The following is a 16644-nucleotide window of genomic DNA, read 5'->3' as shown; positions in this document are numbered from 1 at the left end:
TGACTAAGCTCTGTATTTGGCTATATCTGAGCACTTTAAGACATCCCAATAGTGTTCAGTTTTTCTCAGTCTACATTCGACTCATTGTCAACCCTACTCTACTCGAGAATTAGCTGGTGAATCCTCAAGGTCTTACAGTTTTAATTGTGAACAGATTTTCGTGCGAAAAAGTACCCCTTTCGAAGCCTGGATGGCTCAGTCGGTAGAGCCTCAGACTTTTAATCTGAGGGTCCAGGGTTCAAGTCCCTGTTCAGGCGGCTAATTTAATATTGTCATGATTTACGTTGCTCGATAATCGTTAACAGGGATGTCTTCTTGTGGCCATGACTAAACTCTGTATTTGGCTATATCTGAGCACTTTAAGTCATCCCAATAGTGTTCAGTTTTTCTTAGGCTACATTCGACTCATTGTCAACTCTACTCCAGTCCAGAATTTGGTGGTAATGCCTAAAAGCCTTACAGTTTTATTGTTAACAGATTTTCGTGCGAAAAAGTACCACTTTCGAAGCCTGGATGGCTCAGTCGGTAGAGCATCAGACTCTTAATCTGAGGGTCCAGGGTTCAAGTCCCTGTCCAGGCGGCTAATTTAATACTGTCATGATTTATGTTGTTAGATAATCGTTAACAGGGAAGTCTTCTTGTGGCCATGACGGAGTTGTGAATAAACTCTGTATTTGGCTATATCTGAGCACTTTAAGACATCCCAATAGTGTTCAGTTTTTCTCAGGCTACATTCGACTCAGTGTCAACTCTACTCCAGTCCAGAATTAGCTGGTGATGCCTCGAAGTCTTAAAGTTTAATTTTGAACAGATTTTCGTGCGAAAAAGTACCGCTTTCGAAGCCTGGATGGCTCAGTCGGTAGAGCATCAGACTTTTAATCTGAGGGTCCAGGGTTCAAGTCCCTGTTCAGGCGTCTCATTTAGTGTTGTAATGATATACTCCCTTGGAGAAAATCGTTATCAAGGAGGTCTGCTTGTGGCCATGACTGAGTTGTGACTAAGCTCTGTATTTGGCTATATCTGAGCACTTTAAGACATCCCAATAGTGTTCAGTTTTTCTCAGGCTACATTCGACTCAGTGTCAACTCTACTCCAGTCCAGAATTAGGTGGTAGTGCTTCAAAGTCTTACAGTTTAATTTTAAACAGATTTTCGTGCGAAAAAGTATCGTTTTCGAAGCCTGGATGGCTCAGTCGGTAGAGCATCAGACTTTTAATCTGAGGGTCCAGGGTTCAAGTCCCTGTTCAGGCGGCTAATTTAATATTGTCATGATTTACGTTGCTCGATAATCGTTATCAGGGAGGTCTTCTTGTGGCCATGACTGAGTTGTGACTAAGCTCTGTATTTGGCTATATCTGAGCACTTTAAGACATCCCAATAGTGTTCAGTTTTTCTCAGGCTACATTCGACTCAGTGTCAACTCTACTCCACTCGAGAATTAGGTGGTAATGCCTAAAAGTCTTACAGTTCAATTTTTAACAGATTTCCGTGCGAAAAAGTACCCCTTTCGAAGGTAGAGCATCAGACGTTTAATCCGAGGGTCCAGGGTTCAAGTCCCTGTTCAGGTGGCTTATTTAATGATGTCATGATATAATCCCGTACTAGATAATCGTTAACAGTGAGGTCTGCTGTTGTCATGATTGTATTGTGACTCAGCTCTGTATTTGGTTATATCTGAGCACTTTAAGACATCCCAATAGTGTTCAGTTAACAAGACAGTCTTTTAGAGCAACGAAGACACAGCGCCTCATTTTGCCCACTATTTTAAGGTGTTTTATTTTTCACAATTATAAAACCATCACGTTTAAACGTACAACCTTCAAACAAATGCACCGCTGGGATTTGAACCCAGGACCTCCTGTTTACTAGACAGGCACTTTGACCAGCTAAGCCACAGCGCCTCAGTTATCTGCTATTTTTAAGGTATTTACTTTTTCACAATTATGAAACCATTACGTTAAACTGTACAACGTTTAGATAACGGCACCGCTGGGATTTGAACCCAGGATTTCCTGCTTACTAGACGGGCACTTTGACCAGCTAAGCCACAGCCCCTCAGTTACCTTTCATTTTTAAAGTATTTTCTTTTTCACAACTATGAAACCATTACGTTAAAACTTAGAATATGTAGGAAAGGTGCTGCTGGGATTTGAACCCAGGATCTCCTGTTTACTAGACAGGCACTTTGACCAACTAAGCCACAGCGCCTAATTTTGCCCACAATTTTAAGGTGTTTTCTTTTTCACAATTATGAAACCATTACGTTAAAATTTACAACCTTTAGATAAAGGCACCGCTGGGATTTGAACCCAGGATCTCCTGTTTACTAGACAGGCACTTTGACCAGCTAAGCCACAGTGCCTCATGCAGCCCATGTTTTTAAGGTGTTTTCTTTTTCACAACTATGAAACCGTTACGTTTAAATTATACAAGATGTCGGTAAGGTGCTGCTGGGATTTGAACCCAGGATCTCCTGTTTACAAGACAGGCACTTCAACCAACTAAGCCACAGCGCCTCATTCAGCCCATGTTTTTAAGGTGTTTTCTTTTTCACAACTATGAAACCATTACTTTTAAATGTGCAAACTGAAAACAGAGGCACCACTGGGATTTGAACCCAGGATCTGCTGTTTACTAGACAGGCACTTTGACTAGCTAAGCCACAGCGCCTCACTTACCTCACATTTTTAAGGTATTTTCTTTTTCACAACTATGAAACCATTACGTTAAAACTTACAATGGTTATGCAAGGTGCTGCTGGGATTTGAACCCAGGATCTCCTGTTTACTAGACAGGCACTTTGACCAACTAAGCCACAGCACCTCAGTTACCTTTCATTTTTAAAGTATTTTCTTTTTCACAACTATGAAACCGTTACATTACAACTTACAATATGTAGGAAAGGTGCAGCTTGGATTTGAACCAAGGATCTCCTATTTACGAGACAGGCACTCTGACCAACTAAGCCACAGCGCCTCTTTTTGCTCACAATTTTAAGGTGTTTTCTTTTTCACAATTATGAAACCATTACGTTAAAATGTACAACCTTTAGATAAAGGCACCGCTGGGATTTGAACCTAGGATCTCCTGTTTACTAGACAGGCACTTTGACCAGCTAAGCCACAGCGCCTCATCCAGCCCATGTTTTTAAGGTGTTTTCTTTTTCACAACTATGAAACCATTACTTTTAAATGTGCAAACTGAAAACATAGGCACCACTGGGATTTGAACCCAGGATCTCCTGTTTACTAGACAGGCAGTTTGACTAGCTAAGCCACAGCGCCTCACTTACCTCACATTTTTAAGGTATTTTCTTTTTCACAACTATGAAACCATTACGTTAAAACTTACAATGGTTATGCAAGGTGCTGCCGGGATTTGAACCCAGGATCTCCTGTTTACAAGACAGGCACTTTGACCAACTAAGCCACAGCACCTCAGTTACCTTTCATTTTTAAAGTATTTTCTTTTTCACAACTATGAAACCGTTACTTTACAACTTACAATATGTAGGAAAGGTGCTGCTTGGATTTGAACCCAGGATCTCCTGTTTACGAGACAGGCACTTTGACCAACTAAGCCACAGCGCCTCTTTTTGCTCACAATTTTAAGGTGTTTTCTTTTTCACAATTATGAAACCATTACGTTAAAACTTACAATGGTTATGCAAGGTGCTGCTGGGATTTGAACCCAGGATCTCCTGTTTACTAGACAGGCACTTTGACCAGCTAAGCCACAGCGCCTCACTTTCCACACATTGTTTAGGTATTTTCTTTTTCACAACTATGAAACCATTACGTTAAAACTTACAATGGTTATGCAAGGTGCTGCTGGGATTTGAACCAAGGATCTCCTGTTTAATAGACCGGCACTTTGACCAGCTAAGCCATAGCGCCTCGTTTACCTCACATTTTTAAGGTATTTTCTTTTTCAAAACTATGAAACCGTTACGTTAAAACTTACAATATGTAGGCAAGGTGCGGCTGGGATTTGAACCCAGGATCTCCTGTTTACAAGACAGGCACTTTGACCAGCTAAGCCACAGCGCCTCATTCAGCCCATGTTTTTAAGGTGTTTTCTTTTTCACAATTATGAAACTATTACGTTTAAACATACAAACTTTAGATAAAGGCACCGCTGGGATTTGAACCCAGGATCTCCTGTTTACTAGACAGGCACTTTGACCAGCTAAGCCACAGCGCCTCTTTTTGTCCACAATTTTAAAGTGTTTTCTTTTTCACAATTATGAAACTAGTACGTTAAAATGTACAACCTTTAGATAAAGGCACCGCTGGGATTTGAACCCAGGATCTCCTGTTTACTAGACAGGCACTTTGACCAGCTGAGCCACAGCGCCTCACTTACTGCACATTGTTTAGGCATTTTCTTTTTCACAACTATGAAACCGTTACATTAAAACTTACAATATGTAGGCAAGGTGCTGCTGGGAGTTGAACCCAGGATCTCCTGTTTACAAGACAGGCACTTTGACCAACTAAGCCACAGCGCCTCAGTATGCCCACAATTTTAAGGTGTTTTCTTTTTCACAATTATGAAACCATTACGTTAAAATGTACAACCTTTAGATAAAGGCACCGCTGGGATTTGAACCCAGGAGCTCCTGTTTACTAGACAGGCACTTTGACCAGCTAAGCCACAGCGCCTCAGTTACCTGACATTTTTAAGGAATTTTCTTTTTCACAACTATGAAACCGTTATGTTAAAACTTACAATATGTAGGCAAGGTGCTGCTGGGATTTGAACCCAGGATCTCCTGTTTACAAGACAGGTACTTTGACCAACTAAGCCACAACGCCTCATTCAGCCCACGTTTTTAAGGTGTTTTCTTTTTCACAATTATGAAACTATTATGTTTAAACATACAAACTTTAGATAAAGGCACCGCTGGGATTTGAACCCAGGATCTCCTGTTTACTAGACAGGCACTTTGACCAGCTAAGCCACAGCGCCTCAGTTTGCCCACAATTTTAAGGTGTTTTCTTTTTCACAATTATGAAACCATTACGTTTAAACATACAAACTTTAGATAAAGGCACCGCTGGGATTTGAACCCAGGATCTCCTGTTTACTAGACAGGCACTTTGACCAGCTAAGCCACAGCGCCTCTTTTTGTCCACAATTTTAAAGTGTTTTCTTTTTCACAATTATGAAACTAGTACGTTAAAATGTACAACCTTTAGATAAAGGCACCGCTGGGATTTGAACCCAGGATCTCCTGTTTACTAGACAGGCACTTTGACCAGCTGAGCCACAGCGCCTCACTTACTGCACATTGTTTAGGCATTTTCTTTTTCACAACTATGAAACCGTTACATTAAAACTTACAATATGTAGGCAAGGTGCTGCTGGGAGTTGAACCCAGGATCTCCTGTTTACAAGACAGGCACTTTGACCAACTAAGCCACAGCGCCTCAGTATGCCCACAATTTTAAGGTGTTTTCTTTTTCACAATTATGAAACCATTACGTTAAAATGTACAACCTTTAGATAAAGGCACCGCTGGGATTTGAACCCAGGATCTCCTGTTTACTAGACAGGCACTTTGACCAGCTAAGCCACAGCGCCTCAGTTACCTGACATTTTTAAGGAATTTTCTTTTTCACAACTATGAAACCGTTATGTTAAAACTTACAATATGTAGGCAAGGTGCTGCTGGGATTTGAACCCAGGATCTCCTGTTTACAAGACAGGTACTTTGACCAACTAAGCCACAACGCCTCATTCAGCCCACGTTTTTAAGGTGTTTTCTTTTTCACAATTATGAAACTATTATGTTTAAACATACAAACTTTAGATAAAGGCACCGCTGGGATTTGAACCCAGGATCTCCTGTTTACTAGACAGGCACTTTGACCAGCTAAGCCACAGCGCCTCACTTTGCCCACAATTTTAAGGTGTTTTCTTTTTCACAATTATGAAACCATTACGTTAAAACGTACACCCTTTAGATAAAGGCACCGCTGGGATTTGAACCCAGGATCTCCTGTTTACGAGACAGGCACTTTGACCAACTAAGCCACAGCGCCTCTTTTTGCCCACAATTTTAAAGTGTTTTCTTTTTCACAATTATGAAACCAGTACGTTAAAATGTACAACCTTTAGATAAAGGCACCGCTGGGATTTGAACCCAGGATCTCCTGTTTACTAGACAGGCACTTTGACCAGTTAAGCCACAGCGCCTCACTTACTGCACATTGTTTAGGTATTTTCTTTTTCACAAATATGAAACATTACGTTAAAACACACAATATGCCCCAAAGGTGCCGCTGGGATTTGAACCCAGGATCTCCTGTTTACTAGAGAGGCACTTTGACCAGCTAAGCCACAGCGCCTCACTTACCTCACATTTTTAAGGTATTTTCTTTTTCACAACTATGAAACCGTTACGTTAAAACTAACAATACGTAGGCAAGGTGCTGCTGGGATTTGAACCCAGGATCTCCTGTTTACAAGACAGGCACTTTGACCAACTAAGCCACAGCGCCTCAGTTTGCCCACAATTTTAAGGTGTTTTCTTTTTCACAATTATGAAACCATTACGTTAAAATGTACACCCTTTAGATAAAGGCACCGCTGGGATTTGAACCCAGGATCTCCTGTTTACAAGACAGGCACTTTGACCAACTAAGCCACAGCGCCTCATTCAGCCCACGTTTTTAAGGTGTTTTCTTTTTCACAATTATTAAACTATTAAGTTTAAACATACAAACTTTAGATAAAGGCACCGCTGGGATTTGAACCCAGGATCTCCTGTTTACTAGACAGGCACTTTGACCAGCTAAGCCACAGCGCCTCATTCAACCCACGTTTTTAAGGAATTTTCTTTTTCACAACTATGAAACCGTTATGTTAAAACTTACAATATGTAGGCAAGATGCCGCTGGGATTTGAACCCAGGATCTCCTGTTTACAAGACAGGCACTTTGACCAACTAAGCCACAGCGACTCATTCAACCCACGTTTTTAAGGTGTTTTCTTTTTCACAATTATGAAACCATTACGTTAAAATGTACAACCTTTAGATAAAGGCACCGCTGGGATTTGAACCCAGGATCTCCTGTTTACTAGACAGGCACTTTGACCAGCTAAGCCACAGTGCCTCAGTTTGCCCACAATTTTAAGGTGTTTTCTTTTTCACAATTATGAATCCATTATGTTTAAACATACAAACTTTAGATAAAGGCACTGTTGGGATTTGAACCGAGGATCTCCTGTTTACTAGACAGGCACTTTGACCACCTAAGCCACAGTGCCTCAGTTTGCCCACAATTTTAAGGTGTTTTCTTTTTCACAATTATGAATCCATTACGTTTAAACATACAAACTTTAGATAAAGGCACCGCTGGGATTTGAACCCAGGATCTCCTGTTTACTAGACAGGCACTTTGACCAGCTAAGCCACAGCGCCTCATTCGGCCCATGTTTTTAAGGTGTTTTCTTTTTCACAATTATGAAACCATTACGTTTAAACATACAAACTTTAGATAAAGGCACTGCTGGGATTTGAACCCAGGATCTCCTGTTCACTAGACAGGCACTTTGACCAGCTAAGCCACAGAGCCTCCTTTACCTCACATTTTTAAGGTATTTTCTTTTTCACAACTATGAAACCGTTACGTTAAAACTTACAATATGTAGGCAAGGTGCTGCTGGGATTAGAACCCAGGATCTCCTGTTTACAAGACAGGCACTTTGACCAACTAAGCCACAGCGCCTCAGTTTGCCCACAATTTTAAGGTGTTTTCTTTTTCACAATTATGAATCCATTACGTTTAAACATACAAACTTTAGATAAAGGCCCCGCTGGGATTTGAACCCAGGATCTCCTGTTTACTAGACAGGCACTTTGACCAGCTAAGCCAAAGCGCCTCAGTTACCTTACATTTTTAAGGAATTTTCTTTTTCACAACTATGAAACCGTTATGTTAAAACTTACAATATGTAGGCAAGATGCTGCTGGGATTTGAACCCAGGATCTCCTGTTTACAAGACAGGCACTTTGACCAACTAAGCCACAGCGACTCATTCAACCCATGTTTTTAAGGTGTTTTCTTTTTCACAATTATGAAACCATTACGTTAAAATGTACAACCTTTAGATAAAGGCACCGCTGGGATTTGAACCCAGGATCTCCTGTTTACTAGACAGGCACTTTGACCAGCTAAGCCACAGCGCCTCACTTACTGCACATTGTTTAGGTATTTTGTTTTTCACAAATATGAAACAATTACGTTAAAACACACAATACGCCTCAAAGGTGCTGCTAGGATTTGAACCCAGGATGTCCTGTTTACTAGACTGGCACTTTGACCAGCTAAGTCACAGCGCCTCACTTACCGCACATTGTTTAGGTATTTTCTTTTTCACAAATATGAACCCATTACGTTAAAACACACAATATGCCCCAAAGGTGCTGCTGGGATTTGAACGCAGGATCTCCTGTTTACTAGACAGGCACTTTGACCAACTAAGCCACAGCGCCTCATTCAGCCAATGTTTTTAAGGTGTTTTCTTTTTCACAATTATGAATCGATTATGTTTAAACATACAAACTTTAGATAAAGGCACCGCTGGGATTTGAACCCAGGATCTCCTGTTTACGACACAGGCACTTTGACCAGCTAAGCCACATCTGCGCAATTATCTCACATTTTTAGGAGATTTTCTTTTTCACAACTATGAAACCGTTACGTTAAAACTTACACTATGTAGGCAAGGGGCTGCTGGGATTTGAACCTCGTATCTCCTGTTTACAATACAGACACTTTGACGAACTAAGCTACAGCACCTCGTTTTGACCACAATTTTAAGGTGTTCTCTTTTTCAGAACTATGAAACCATTACAAATAAAAGTGCAATATGCAGAACAACATGCTGCTGGGATCTGAATCCAGGAACTGCTGTTTACGAGACAGGCACTTTGACCAACTAAGCTACAGCAACTCATTTAGCCCACTTTTTTAAGGTATTTTCTTTTTCACAACTATGAAACGTCACTTTAAACTTTACTATATATCATTACAGGTGCTGCTGGGATTTGAACCCAGGATCTCCTGTTTACTAGACAGGCACTTTGACCAACTAAGCCACAGCGCCTCATTTTTCCAACAATTTTAAAGTAATTTATTTTTCACAACAATGAAACCATTACGTTTAAATGTACAACCTTCAGATAAAGGCTTCGCTGGAATTTGAACCCAGGATATCCTGTTTACAAGACAGGCACTTCGACCAACTGTTTTTTTTTTTTTTTAGGGGGGGATTGAACTACCTGGCGGGCCTTTTGAAGGAGAGAAGAGACTTCCAATTCATTCTTTAGTAGTTGAGGAAAAGATCTGGTGCCTTTATCTACATCAGGGGTATCAAAGATACAGCACGCTGGACGGATCCGGCCCGCCAAGGGGTCCAGTCCGGCCCGCCAGGCTGTTCAATACCAAAAAAAAAAAAAAAAAAGATTTTTTTCTTAAGACTAAAATTAGCAGAGATGGGATTCAAACCTCTGATCCTCTGTTTGTAAGACAGATCTGCAAACTATCGATCCACAGTAGCAATTAATGTGAGCACTGATATTATTGTGTTCGAAGTCGTTAAACATGGATCATGTCATGAAAGTGGCGCCACAAACGTGTTCCAAAGCGAGGAAATCTGCAGAGGAGAACCCAGGCAGAAAAAAAAGTCGGCTGTTGTCTGAATTTTCGGGGTTCATGCTTCTAGGTAATTGTTGAAAGACCTAAAAATAGAGTTTATGATTGAAACATAGAAAACCATTGTCGTTAATTATGCGTTAGTATGCTGTGATTTTACTGGTCCGGCCCACTTGAGATCAAAATGGGCGGCATGTGGCCCCTTCACTAAAATGAGTTTGACACCCCTGGTTTATATCTTTATGAATATTTCTTTAAGAATTTACATTTTAGAATTCATCCGGAATAAAAAAATACCAACGTTAAGAACATTTACTTTCAGAGTAACAACATCTGACTTGGATAGTCATGACAATCCTCTGCTGCACTCCTTCTCCCTTTCCAGCACTGCTCTTCTCAGCCTTACCTGCATTGTCTCCAGTGCCATTGATTATCTGTCAGGTCTTCTTTGGAATCTTGATTCAGATAACATTATTTTATGGCTTCTTATTGGCCCCCATTACGGCATATCATTCTTTTTCACTGTTGTATGGTGCGAGATCGTTTCTTTTTTGATCATCCACTTATTAACAGTGGTGTATCCTTCATACATAAAAAGCTGTCTCAGCTTCCTACTTTGTCTCAGAGACTGAATAGAAACTCAGGTCAAAGGGCACCGTGATAACGTTTGTTAGTCTGCTGGCACACATTTCGAATTAAATGCATGCAAAACTCCTGCAAAAGAGATGATTCAGATACAATAATATTCTCAACAAAAAAAAAGTAGCAGTAAAGCAGTAGAAGTAGCAGTAGAAGTAGTAGTAGTCGTAGTGAAGTAAAGTTAGTGAACATTATGTTCCCTTAATCAACACCAGAGGGCGCCTGGGTCGCTCTTATGTTTGACTTCAAAATAAAAGTCCTCAGGTCTCTGCAGGACTGAACAGAGCAGCAGTAATCAGAAGCGAAGAGGTGAAAAGGGAAGGAGTTCTCACTCTGCCACTATATCGGGACAACAAACGTAATTAAGTAATATTTTAGACAAAATAATCTCAAATCAGTTTTCGCGAGTCTTCATCTGTGGATAGAGGTCTGCTTAACCCTTAAATACATAATACGATTTTTTTTTTAAAAATAAAGCTTCTTTTGGGGTGTATTTTTAAACGGTCTACCTATTTATTTTCTGCACAGTTTATTTAACAACATTAAAGGAACAAATGCTATTTACATAATGTTTCTCCTTTTACAATAATTGCAATAAAATTCTGTTCAGAATCATAATCATTTATTGCCCAAGTATGTTGCACATACAAGGAATTTGACTTAGCAAATAGTGCATACTTCATTTACTTTGACCTACATTTACCAAGATTCATACGGTATTATTTTTTTAATACATGGATCAGCCTCTTAAATCCTTTTTTTATTATTATTATATGCAACTTGCCCACTATTGATTTATTTCACCGGAAATAATAGCTACTAATTTTCCTCAATGGGACCTACAGCCGTGCAAAGAATGCTTAAATATTAGAAAACTGGTTAATTGAAAATACAGAAAGTCCATCAGAAAAATGCACATAGTTAAACTCCACACCTATTTGAAGATACCTGAAAGGTGGTGGAACCAGCGCATGCGCGGTCTGTCAACACCCACTTTTTGCCAACCGAAAATTAGGCTATTTGTTTCGAACCACGGAGTGACCCATCTTTCCGGTCACAGGCGATCTTTGTCAGGCTGGTATTTGCTCTCCTCCATCATCAAGCAGCCGCGACCACAGACCGACTGGATCGGGGAGCAGAGGGACTGTACGCCGCCGAAAATCTTCAAAAAACGCTGTGAAATTGCGGTATTCCGTCGGGTTACAATGGTGGGGATTTGTCCTTGAGCTGCTCCGGTGAAATACCGTCGAAATGAGTATCGCACACGGTGAGAGAACTTAAAGAAAGAAGGAGAAAAAGGTAAGGAAGAACACAAAACTTCATTCCCGATCCGCGGGTCTGAGCCCGACTTCGGGGCTGCGTCTAACCGCTGGATGCAACGCATTCCCTGCCTGCAAGCGCTCCATGTTTACGATGTTTTCAGTTTCAACCGCCGAATTTTACTTCGTGATTTTGTGTTAATATTTCTAAAACATATGTACGTGAATACCTCATACTCATTAGTATGTTTTCAACATTACTATAAACGATAGGGGAGTTCGCCGAACAGATTTGTTGTGTGTGTGTGAGCGAGTGAGAGTGTTGTCGCCAGGAGATAGACGGATCCTTCTGGCTGCTGTCGTGGAAAAAAAAAGTTTGCGTCACTTCTAACGCCGCACAAAGTTAGTATTTTAAAACAAATCACAGTCCCAAATATAATAAATACTTATATGATCGTGTTTATCACGTGAATGTTTGTTGTTTTTTTCCGGGTGAAGGCTATTTACTGCCTTGTTCGCCACATTCCTCGTGAGCTAACTCTGCTGCATAGTTTACATAGCTCGCCTGTAATTATAGTAAAGCCTGAACGTGTGCGACCAAGTTACTCTCTTCAGTCTAAACATTGCGAGCATTTTATAATTTCAAGCTCAAAAGACATGTTTTTGTGTTTTTATATAAGCTGCACACTGTGGTTTTAAGTTTTGGTTAACTTTAGTTTAGCTTGTGTGTTTTTTCCTTCCTTCATTTGAGTTGAGGATTTGTTTTGTCAGATCCATGTGTGTTTTTATTTCCGTAAATATGTTGTTTCTTGCACTCAACAACATTGCATTATGTTGTTGGCATAAAAAAAAAACATGCATTATGTTGTTAGCATCGTCTGCTAACTCTGTTTGGGAAGTAAACTTGTGACTGACACAGTTTAAAGCCATTTAAAATGCACATTTGTTGTTGTTGTTGTTGTTGTTGTTCAGTTTGTGAACCAAAGTGTAATGTTGAAACATCTGCTGAGAGCGGTGTGTTGTTCATGTTCAGAGATAAACCCGCTTAATTCAATTCAACAGAGAAGCAAAACATAATCAGATCTTCTGCCATGTTTTTGTTGCTTTAGTTTATTTTGTCTTCGTTCCACTTCAGAGACGTGCAGGTCACATATTTTAAATTCAATACTTTATTTAAACACACTTGTTGCACTTGACGTAAAAAGTGCCATTCAGGAATATGGCTTATTATCAGTATTGCACGTGATTTTTATTTTTGTTATCACTTATTCTATGTATCACTTTAAATCCTTTTTTAGTCAACATAACAAAAAAGCATCTGTCAGTTTCCCAGACTCCCAAGTGGTTTTGGTTTGTTTACAAACTCCCAAAACTCAGTTTAAAATAATATAAAATCAGGAAAAAAGCAGCATTATCACAGTGGGTCAGCTTGAACTGGACAATGATTAATAGAAAGGTGTAAACTAATACTTGTTTTAGATACATTTCCCTTGTTGAGATAGATCCCACACAGTCGTAAAGCCTTTTTAAGGAGATTTATTATTACTTAATGTGTATATACATGTCCTGCGACCCTGAAATAAGTGGGTTTACACATAATAAATACATGGATGGATGTATATAAGTTGCAAGAGTCGCACCTTTTTCCAGTTTCATGTCTGCGTGATATGAATATGTTATTTGTAGCCAACTATCTTTGACCATAATTTGTCTTATGGGACAACTGAGGAATTTGAGTGAAAGTCTTTCTTTAGATCCTCATCATCCAAAACGTTTGGCTGGTTCACACAAACTTTTACCAGGATTACTAACATAATCAAGTCCCTTCAGCATCAGATATTAGTCGTGTGATGTAAGTTAATAAAAACATGGCAGTCGGTTCGTTTGACAGATGATGACATCGTCTAATCTCGTGTTTTGATTTCGGGCTCTGTTGTAAATATTTGGGCCACAGACGTCTGCTGATTTTAACCAAAAGGCCAAACTTTTCAGTTGTTTTGAGTTATAAAACAAGCAATTTAACCTCTACTCTCCAACTCTCATGATTTACATTTTTACTTTTTTAACACATTAATTGGAAACCACAGGGCTCCAGAAGCTGCAGAGATTCAGTTCCACATCCAGGATTGATTTCTGATCACAGCTTATAGTCCAAATGGTGACTTGCTATTTCTTTGTTTGATAGTGGTCAACAAAGTTGTACTTTAGCTGTTGCATAATGTGGCGCTTGCTGTTTTTGTGATGGTCTGGATTAATCTGGCTGCTCAACTCTGATGCTGAGAGGGTTATAGTCAAATACCAATACGTGGAATGAAGTTATCAGCGATAGATGATGTCATAGTGTCATGTCTGCTGTCGCCGTACATATTTATATTGTCTTCATTTAATATTCTGTCTGTGTTGCACGTCTGCACAGCTCCTCATGTAATACCTGAGGTCACCTGGCTTCCAGTCAGGAGTGTGTGTTCAAATCTCTCCTTCTTCTCAGTTTGTCTGACCAATCAAATGCATTTTACTTTATGTGCATTGTGAGTTTCAACATCATTATTTTTTACTATAATTGTTGGTAGGAACAAGCAACCAGGATCATACCGGTGTTGCATTGAATCAGCTGTATTTACAACTTTTTTTTTTTTACCAAACAAGTTAAATAACAACATCTCCATCTTGGTATTATTAACTAAAACCACACGACTGTTCACTTGGATTAAATCCATTCAATGTGTTCAGTAGGTGACCCACCTTTTATTCAGGGTCCATTTCTGTGGAGCTAACTTTATCTGAAAATGTTTTTTTTTAAAAATGTATTGCAACAAGTCAATGTTTTTTTTCTTATTTGATGATCAATGTTTTTGCTGTCGTCGCTGTTTAAATCAGAGGAGCGTGTTAACCTTTTAATGCAAACCGGCATCATATCCATTTATACATTTGACGTTCTATGCTGTCGTTGCGCATTTAAAAACATTGTTAAAAGTGTAGAAAATAATATTTTATACATTGAATGAGATGGTCTCGTGAATTTCTGTTCATGTACAGGGGAAGGTGTGTTTGTTTTCTATTTTTATATCTTTTGCTCTCAGACAAACGAAACGATTTTCACCAAATTAGAACAAAATCGTAATTATCTTCAGTCGATAATCGGTGTGGCGATGCTTCTGGAGCAGCACAAACATTTTAACGTCAATCACGGCATGTTAAATTAACTTGTGTACTAGTAATAACATGGTTTTACAGGTTAAATGTTAAATTGGTCGCATCTGCCTTAAAGGTCGGTCTAGTTTTGGTCAACAACAAGTTCCCATTTGATAAAAGTCTGTCTAAATAAGTGAATATTCAGGCGTTTGTGTGTTTTGAAGCAGGCTTTGTTGCTGTAATCATTCCTCCTCTTCACATCGGCTATTAAAAGAGACGGGGGAACAACCTCCACAGTTTTGTTCTGTGCAAAAAACTGTATTCTAACATTTAACTGAAGTTAACACAAAGCTTCAGCAGCTGTGTGTCCTCCCAAAAGTCTTTTCAGGACAAAATTCCCTCTTTGTGTTTCCCATGTTGTGTTTACCTGTTGAGCTCCGATGGAGTAACACAAAGAGTATTTCTGGCGGAAATGACTTGCATCTCATTTTGGCTTCAGATAAATGTTTGAATGCATTTTTTTTTTTTGTCCCCCGTCACTGTAGTGAATCACTTTTTATGTCCTGTACGAACAAGAGGAATGAGGAAAAACCTGTTTCAATGTCCAGAAAGACCCCTAACCATAAGATGGGTCGTTAGGTAAATCATTTTAAACACCCTGCGGTGCATTGGAGCCTTAAACATTTGGAAACCATGCGCAAAAATCCTCCTGTGTCCATTTTAATACCCAGTATGCCCCATTCAGACAATCTTTTGGCATAAAATACGTAATATTTTTCAATTTCTGACCCGAACGACACAGTTTTTCGACTGAAACTCCTTCCTAACAGGCCAAGACTTTGTTTTATTGTGAGTTTAGTTGCAGATTCTGATCCTTTAGGTCCTAATCTTTCCAAAAAGGTGTCTTATTGACGCTCCAGGAGGTTTTTTTGGGGGAATCTGGCTCATATCATGCTGGATGTTCATAGTTATGATCAAAATATCTTTTAAAAGTGATTTTTTTGCAGATATACATTTTTTCCCAAGACTTTGCTGAACAAATACATACAATAAACACAAGTATTGGAACTCAAACACAGGCAAAAAGAGGTCTAGAGCTAAAGTTGGTTCCACAGTTTTCAACGTGTTAAGGTCTATTTGTCTCCTCCCCCTTTTTTTGGGGAGCCAGCATATCAGAGGAGAGGGGAGGGGGGCGTTGTTGGAAATTAAAATCTAGTATTATCCATATGCCAGACAGCTGTACATTCCACAGCCAAGCCCAGGATCTCTGTTACCGAAATAACATACTGGCTGACTGACTGTGGGTGAGCCAGCGAGGCCACAACAAAAGAGAGATAGAGACATATTGTTGAGGTGAAAGACACAATAAAATCTGGTCTTAGTGTAGATTTGTTCAGTTTTAGTCGCCTCTTTCTTCTCTTTCATGTCAAAGTTGCATTGCTGATGATGATAGAAGTAACAGTTTGCAAATTTAAGATTATTTTCCCAATCAATTAATCGGTTGGTAATATGAAAAAGATGCAGATTGTGACTCTGAAAGCCCAGAAAACAACGAGGGGATGGAAATGCTCCTTGAAAAAAAGACTAATCCACTAATGGATCCAATTCTTCAGCTCGAGTACAAATCCAAAGTCGGGCTGTTGTCCAAAGGAATAAATGCATTTAAATGTTCACCTGCACTGGAGCTGTTAGTCAAATAAATCACCTTGAAATGGTGATTTTTGGTTGTACACTGCAAAGCAAAATATCTCTCTTTTCTGTCCATCTTCCATCAATCGCCGAGGACACAGACGCCATGTAATCTCTCTTTCAACCACTGATTGTTTATCATTCAGGGATTAGTGTGTGTGGTGGCACTCGGCATGTGTGTAGCTTCAGATCTATTCTCATAGAATGACACCACCACCACCTCTGTACTGGGAACCAGACCGGTCTCCAGGAAAAAGGCCA

General features: G+C 39.6%; 1 protein-coding gene and 45 non-coding genes across 46 annotated transcripts in view; 5 read left to right on the top strand and 41 right to left on the bottom strand.

Annotated features, from left to right (window-relative positions):
• The first annotated feature begins 184 nt into the window (after positions 1 to 184).
• On the top strand, positions 185 to 257 carry trnak-uuu (transfer RNA lysine (anticodon UUU)). Its single transcript has one exon. It is a non-coding gene; the product is annotated as a tRNA-Lys (tRNA).
• Positions 258 to 507: 250 nt separating this feature from the next.
• Positions 508 to 580, top strand: trnak-cuu (transfer RNA lysine (anticodon CUU)). The gene has a single exon. It is a non-coding gene; the product is annotated as a tRNA-Lys (tRNA).
• Positions 581 to 841: 261 nt separating this feature from the next.
• On the top strand, positions 842 to 914 carry trnak-uuu (transfer RNA lysine (anticodon UUU)). Its single transcript has one exon. It is a non-coding gene; the product is annotated as a tRNA-Lys (tRNA).
• A 263-nt stretch (positions 915 to 1177) lies between these two features.
• Positions 1178 to 1250, top strand: trnak-uuu (transfer RNA lysine (anticodon UUU)). Its single transcript has one exon. It is a non-coding gene; the product is annotated as a tRNA-Lys (tRNA).
• Positions 1251 to 1826: 576 nt separating this feature from the next.
• On the bottom strand, positions 1827 to 1900 carry trnat-agu (transfer RNA threonine (anticodon AGU)). The gene has a single exon. It is a non-coding gene; the product is annotated as a tRNA-Thr (tRNA).
• A 233-nt stretch (positions 1901 to 2133) lies between these two features.
• trnat-agu (transfer RNA threonine (anticodon AGU)) lies at positions 2134 to 2207 on the bottom strand. The gene has a single exon. It is a non-coding gene; the product is annotated as a tRNA-Thr (tRNA).
• An 80-nt stretch (positions 2208 to 2287) lies between these two features.
• trnat-agu (transfer RNA threonine (anticodon AGU)) lies at positions 2288 to 2361 on the bottom strand. Its single transcript has one exon. It is a non-coding gene; the product is annotated as a tRNA-Thr (tRNA).
• An 80-nt stretch (positions 2362 to 2441) lies between these two features.
• Positions 2442 to 2515, bottom strand: trnat-ugu (transfer RNA threonine (anticodon UGU)). The gene has a single exon. It is a non-coding gene; the product is annotated as a tRNA-Thr (tRNA).
• Positions 2516 to 2748: 233 nt separating this feature from the next.
• On the bottom strand, positions 2749 to 2822 carry trnat-agu (transfer RNA threonine (anticodon AGU)). Its single transcript has one exon. It is a non-coding gene; the product is annotated as a tRNA-Thr (tRNA).
• Positions 2823 to 2901: 79 nt separating this feature from the next.
• Positions 2902 to 2975, bottom strand: trnat-cgu (transfer RNA threonine (anticodon CGU)). The gene has a single exon. It is a non-coding gene; the product is annotated as a tRNA-Thr (tRNA).
• Positions 2976 to 3055: 80 nt separating this feature from the next.
• trnat-agu (transfer RNA threonine (anticodon AGU)) lies at positions 3056 to 3129 on the bottom strand. The gene has a single exon. It is a non-coding gene; the product is annotated as a tRNA-Thr (tRNA).
• Positions 3130 to 3209: 80 nt separating this feature from the next.
• On the bottom strand, positions 3210 to 3283 carry trnat-agu (transfer RNA threonine (anticodon AGU)). The gene has a single exon. It is a non-coding gene; the product is annotated as a tRNA-Thr (tRNA).
• Positions 3284 to 3362: 79 nt separating this feature from the next.
• trnat-ugu (transfer RNA threonine (anticodon UGU)) lies at positions 3363 to 3436 on the bottom strand. Its single transcript has one exon. It is a non-coding gene; the product is annotated as a tRNA-Thr (tRNA).
• A 79-nt stretch (positions 3437 to 3515) lies between these two features.
• trnat-cgu (transfer RNA threonine (anticodon CGU)) lies at positions 3516 to 3589 on the bottom strand. Its single transcript has one exon. It is a non-coding gene; the product is annotated as a tRNA-Thr (tRNA).
• A 79-nt stretch (positions 3590 to 3668) lies between these two features.
• On the bottom strand, positions 3669 to 3742 carry trnat-agu (transfer RNA threonine (anticodon AGU)). The gene has a single exon. It is a non-coding gene; the product is annotated as a tRNA-Thr (tRNA).
• Positions 3743 to 3974: 232 nt separating this feature from the next.
• Positions 3975 to 4048, bottom strand: trnat-ugu (transfer RNA threonine (anticodon UGU)). Its single transcript has one exon. It is a non-coding gene; the product is annotated as a tRNA-Thr (tRNA).
• Positions 4049 to 4128: 80 nt separating this feature from the next.
• On the bottom strand, positions 4129 to 4202 carry trnat-agu (transfer RNA threonine (anticodon AGU)). The gene has a single exon. It is a non-coding gene; the product is annotated as a tRNA-Thr (tRNA).
• Positions 4203 to 4282: 80 nt separating this feature from the next.
• Positions 4283 to 4356, bottom strand: trnat-agu (transfer RNA threonine (anticodon AGU)). Its single transcript has one exon. It is a non-coding gene; the product is annotated as a tRNA-Thr (tRNA).
• Positions 4357 to 4435: 79 nt separating this feature from the next.
• On the bottom strand, positions 4436 to 4509 carry trnat-ugu (transfer RNA threonine (anticodon UGU)). Its single transcript has one exon. It is a non-coding gene; the product is annotated as a tRNA-Thr (tRNA).
• Positions 4510 to 4589: 80 nt separating this feature from the next.
• On the bottom strand, positions 4590 to 4663 carry trnat-agu (transfer RNA threonine (anticodon AGU)). Its single transcript has one exon. It is a non-coding gene; the product is annotated as a tRNA-Thr (tRNA).
• A 79-nt stretch (positions 4664 to 4742) lies between these two features.
• Positions 4743 to 4816, bottom strand: trnat-ugu (transfer RNA threonine (anticodon UGU)). The gene has a single exon. It is a non-coding gene; the product is annotated as a tRNA-Thr (tRNA).
• An 80-nt stretch (positions 4817 to 4896) lies between these two features.
• On the bottom strand, positions 4897 to 4970 carry trnat-agu (transfer RNA threonine (anticodon AGU)). Its single transcript has one exon. It is a non-coding gene; the product is annotated as a tRNA-Thr (tRNA).
• An 80-nt stretch (positions 4971 to 5050) lies between these two features.
• Positions 5051 to 5124, bottom strand: trnat-agu (transfer RNA threonine (anticodon AGU)). The gene has a single exon. It is a non-coding gene; the product is annotated as a tRNA-Thr (tRNA).
• Positions 5125 to 5204: 80 nt separating this feature from the next.
• On the bottom strand, positions 5205 to 5278 carry trnat-agu (transfer RNA threonine (anticodon AGU)). Its single transcript has one exon. It is a non-coding gene; the product is annotated as a tRNA-Thr (tRNA).
• Positions 5279 to 5357: 79 nt separating this feature from the next.
• Positions 5358 to 5431, bottom strand: trnat-ugu (transfer RNA threonine (anticodon UGU)). The gene has a single exon. It is a non-coding gene; the product is annotated as a tRNA-Thr (tRNA).
• Positions 5432 to 5511: 80 nt separating this feature from the next.
• trnat-agu (transfer RNA threonine (anticodon AGU)) lies at positions 5512 to 5585 on the bottom strand. The gene has a single exon. It is a non-coding gene; the product is annotated as a tRNA-Thr (tRNA).
• Positions 5586 to 5664: 79 nt separating this feature from the next.
• trnat-ugu (transfer RNA threonine (anticodon UGU)) lies at positions 5665 to 5738 on the bottom strand. Its single transcript has one exon. It is a non-coding gene; the product is annotated as a tRNA-Thr (tRNA).
• Positions 5739 to 5818: 80 nt separating this feature from the next.
• On the bottom strand, positions 5819 to 5892 carry trnat-agu (transfer RNA threonine (anticodon AGU)). Its single transcript has one exon. It is a non-coding gene; the product is annotated as a tRNA-Thr (tRNA).
• An 80-nt stretch (positions 5893 to 5972) lies between these two features.
• trnat-cgu (transfer RNA threonine (anticodon CGU)) lies at positions 5973 to 6046 on the bottom strand. The gene has a single exon. It is a non-coding gene; the product is annotated as a tRNA-Thr (tRNA).
• Positions 6047 to 6126: 80 nt separating this feature from the next.
• trnat-agu (transfer RNA threonine (anticodon AGU)) lies at positions 6127 to 6200 on the bottom strand. Its single transcript has one exon. It is a non-coding gene; the product is annotated as a tRNA-Thr (tRNA).
• A 78-nt stretch (positions 6201 to 6278) lies between these two features.
• Positions 6279 to 6352, bottom strand: trnat-agu (transfer RNA threonine (anticodon AGU)). The gene has a single exon. It is a non-coding gene; the product is annotated as a tRNA-Thr (tRNA).
• Positions 6353 to 6431: 79 nt separating this feature from the next.
• trnat-ugu (transfer RNA threonine (anticodon UGU)) lies at positions 6432 to 6505 on the bottom strand. Its single transcript has one exon. It is a non-coding gene; the product is annotated as a tRNA-Thr (tRNA).
• An 80-nt stretch (positions 6506 to 6585) lies between these two features.
• On the bottom strand, positions 6586 to 6659 carry trnat-ugu (transfer RNA threonine (anticodon UGU)). The gene has a single exon. It is a non-coding gene; the product is annotated as a tRNA-Thr (tRNA).
• An 80-nt stretch (positions 6660 to 6739) lies between these two features.
• On the bottom strand, positions 6740 to 6813 carry trnat-agu (transfer RNA threonine (anticodon AGU)). The gene has a single exon. It is a non-coding gene; the product is annotated as a tRNA-Thr (tRNA).
• Positions 6814 to 6892: 79 nt separating this feature from the next.
• Positions 6893 to 6966, bottom strand: trnat-ugu (transfer RNA threonine (anticodon UGU)). The gene has a single exon. It is a non-coding gene; the product is annotated as a tRNA-Thr (tRNA).
• Positions 6967 to 7046: 80 nt separating this feature from the next.
• On the bottom strand, positions 7047 to 7120 carry trnat-agu (transfer RNA threonine (anticodon AGU)). The gene has a single exon. It is a non-coding gene; the product is annotated as a tRNA-Thr (tRNA).
• An 80-nt stretch (positions 7121 to 7200) lies between these two features.
• On the bottom strand, positions 7201 to 7274 carry trnat-agu (transfer RNA threonine (anticodon AGU)). Its single transcript has one exon. It is a non-coding gene; the product is annotated as a tRNA-Thr (tRNA).
• An 80-nt stretch (positions 7275 to 7354) lies between these two features.
• Positions 7355 to 7428, bottom strand: trnat-agu (transfer RNA threonine (anticodon AGU)). The gene has a single exon. It is a non-coding gene; the product is annotated as a tRNA-Thr (tRNA).
• Positions 7429 to 7508: 80 nt separating this feature from the next.
• trnat-agu (transfer RNA threonine (anticodon AGU)) lies at positions 7509 to 7582 on the bottom strand. Its single transcript has one exon. It is a non-coding gene; the product is annotated as a tRNA-Thr (tRNA).
• A 79-nt stretch (positions 7583 to 7661) lies between these two features.
• trnat-ugu (transfer RNA threonine (anticodon UGU)) lies at positions 7662 to 7735 on the bottom strand. The gene has a single exon. It is a non-coding gene; the product is annotated as a tRNA-Thr (tRNA).
• An 80-nt stretch (positions 7736 to 7815) lies between these two features.
• trnat-agu (transfer RNA threonine (anticodon AGU)) lies at positions 7816 to 7889 on the bottom strand. The gene has a single exon. It is a non-coding gene; the product is annotated as a tRNA-Thr (tRNA).
• Positions 7890 to 7968: 79 nt separating this feature from the next.
• trnat-ugu (transfer RNA threonine (anticodon UGU)) lies at positions 7969 to 8042 on the bottom strand. The gene has a single exon. It is a non-coding gene; the product is annotated as a tRNA-Thr (tRNA).
• An 80-nt stretch (positions 8043 to 8122) lies between these two features.
• Positions 8123 to 8196, bottom strand: trnat-agu (transfer RNA threonine (anticodon AGU)). Its single transcript has one exon. It is a non-coding gene; the product is annotated as a tRNA-Thr (tRNA).
• A 232-nt stretch (positions 8197 to 8428) lies between these two features.
• On the bottom strand, positions 8429 to 8502 carry trnat-agu (transfer RNA threonine (anticodon AGU)). Its single transcript has one exon. It is a non-coding gene; the product is annotated as a tRNA-Thr (tRNA).
• A 540-nt stretch (positions 8503 to 9042) lies between these two features.
• Positions 9043 to 9116, bottom strand: trnat-agu (transfer RNA threonine (anticodon AGU)). The gene has a single exon. It is a non-coding gene; the product is annotated as a tRNA-Thr (tRNA).
• A 2302-nt stretch (positions 9117 to 11418) lies between these two features.
• Positions 11419 to 16644, top strand: part of LOC137779641 (bone morphogenetic protein receptor type-1A-like) — a 42499-nt gene continuing 37273 nt past the window's right edge. The window contains exon 1 of the mRNA XM_068567725.1: positions 11419 to 11602. The gene's annotated coding sequence lies outside the window, so the exon portion shown is untranslated. The remainder of the gene's footprint in view (positions 11603 to 16644) is intronic.

Source organism: Clinocottus analis, unplaced genomic scaffold, assembly GCF_023055335.1.
Source record: "Clinocottus analis isolate CAN_PGR_092001 unplaced genomic scaffold, fCliAna1.0.p SCAF_8, whole genome shotgun sequence".
Classification (NCBI taxonomy): Eukaryota; Metazoa; Chordata; class Actinopteri; order Perciformes; family Cottidae; genus Clinocottus; species Clinocottus analis.
The sequence above is the reverse complement of the archived record's forward strand: the minus strand, read 5'-3'. Positions and strand labels throughout refer to the sequence as shown.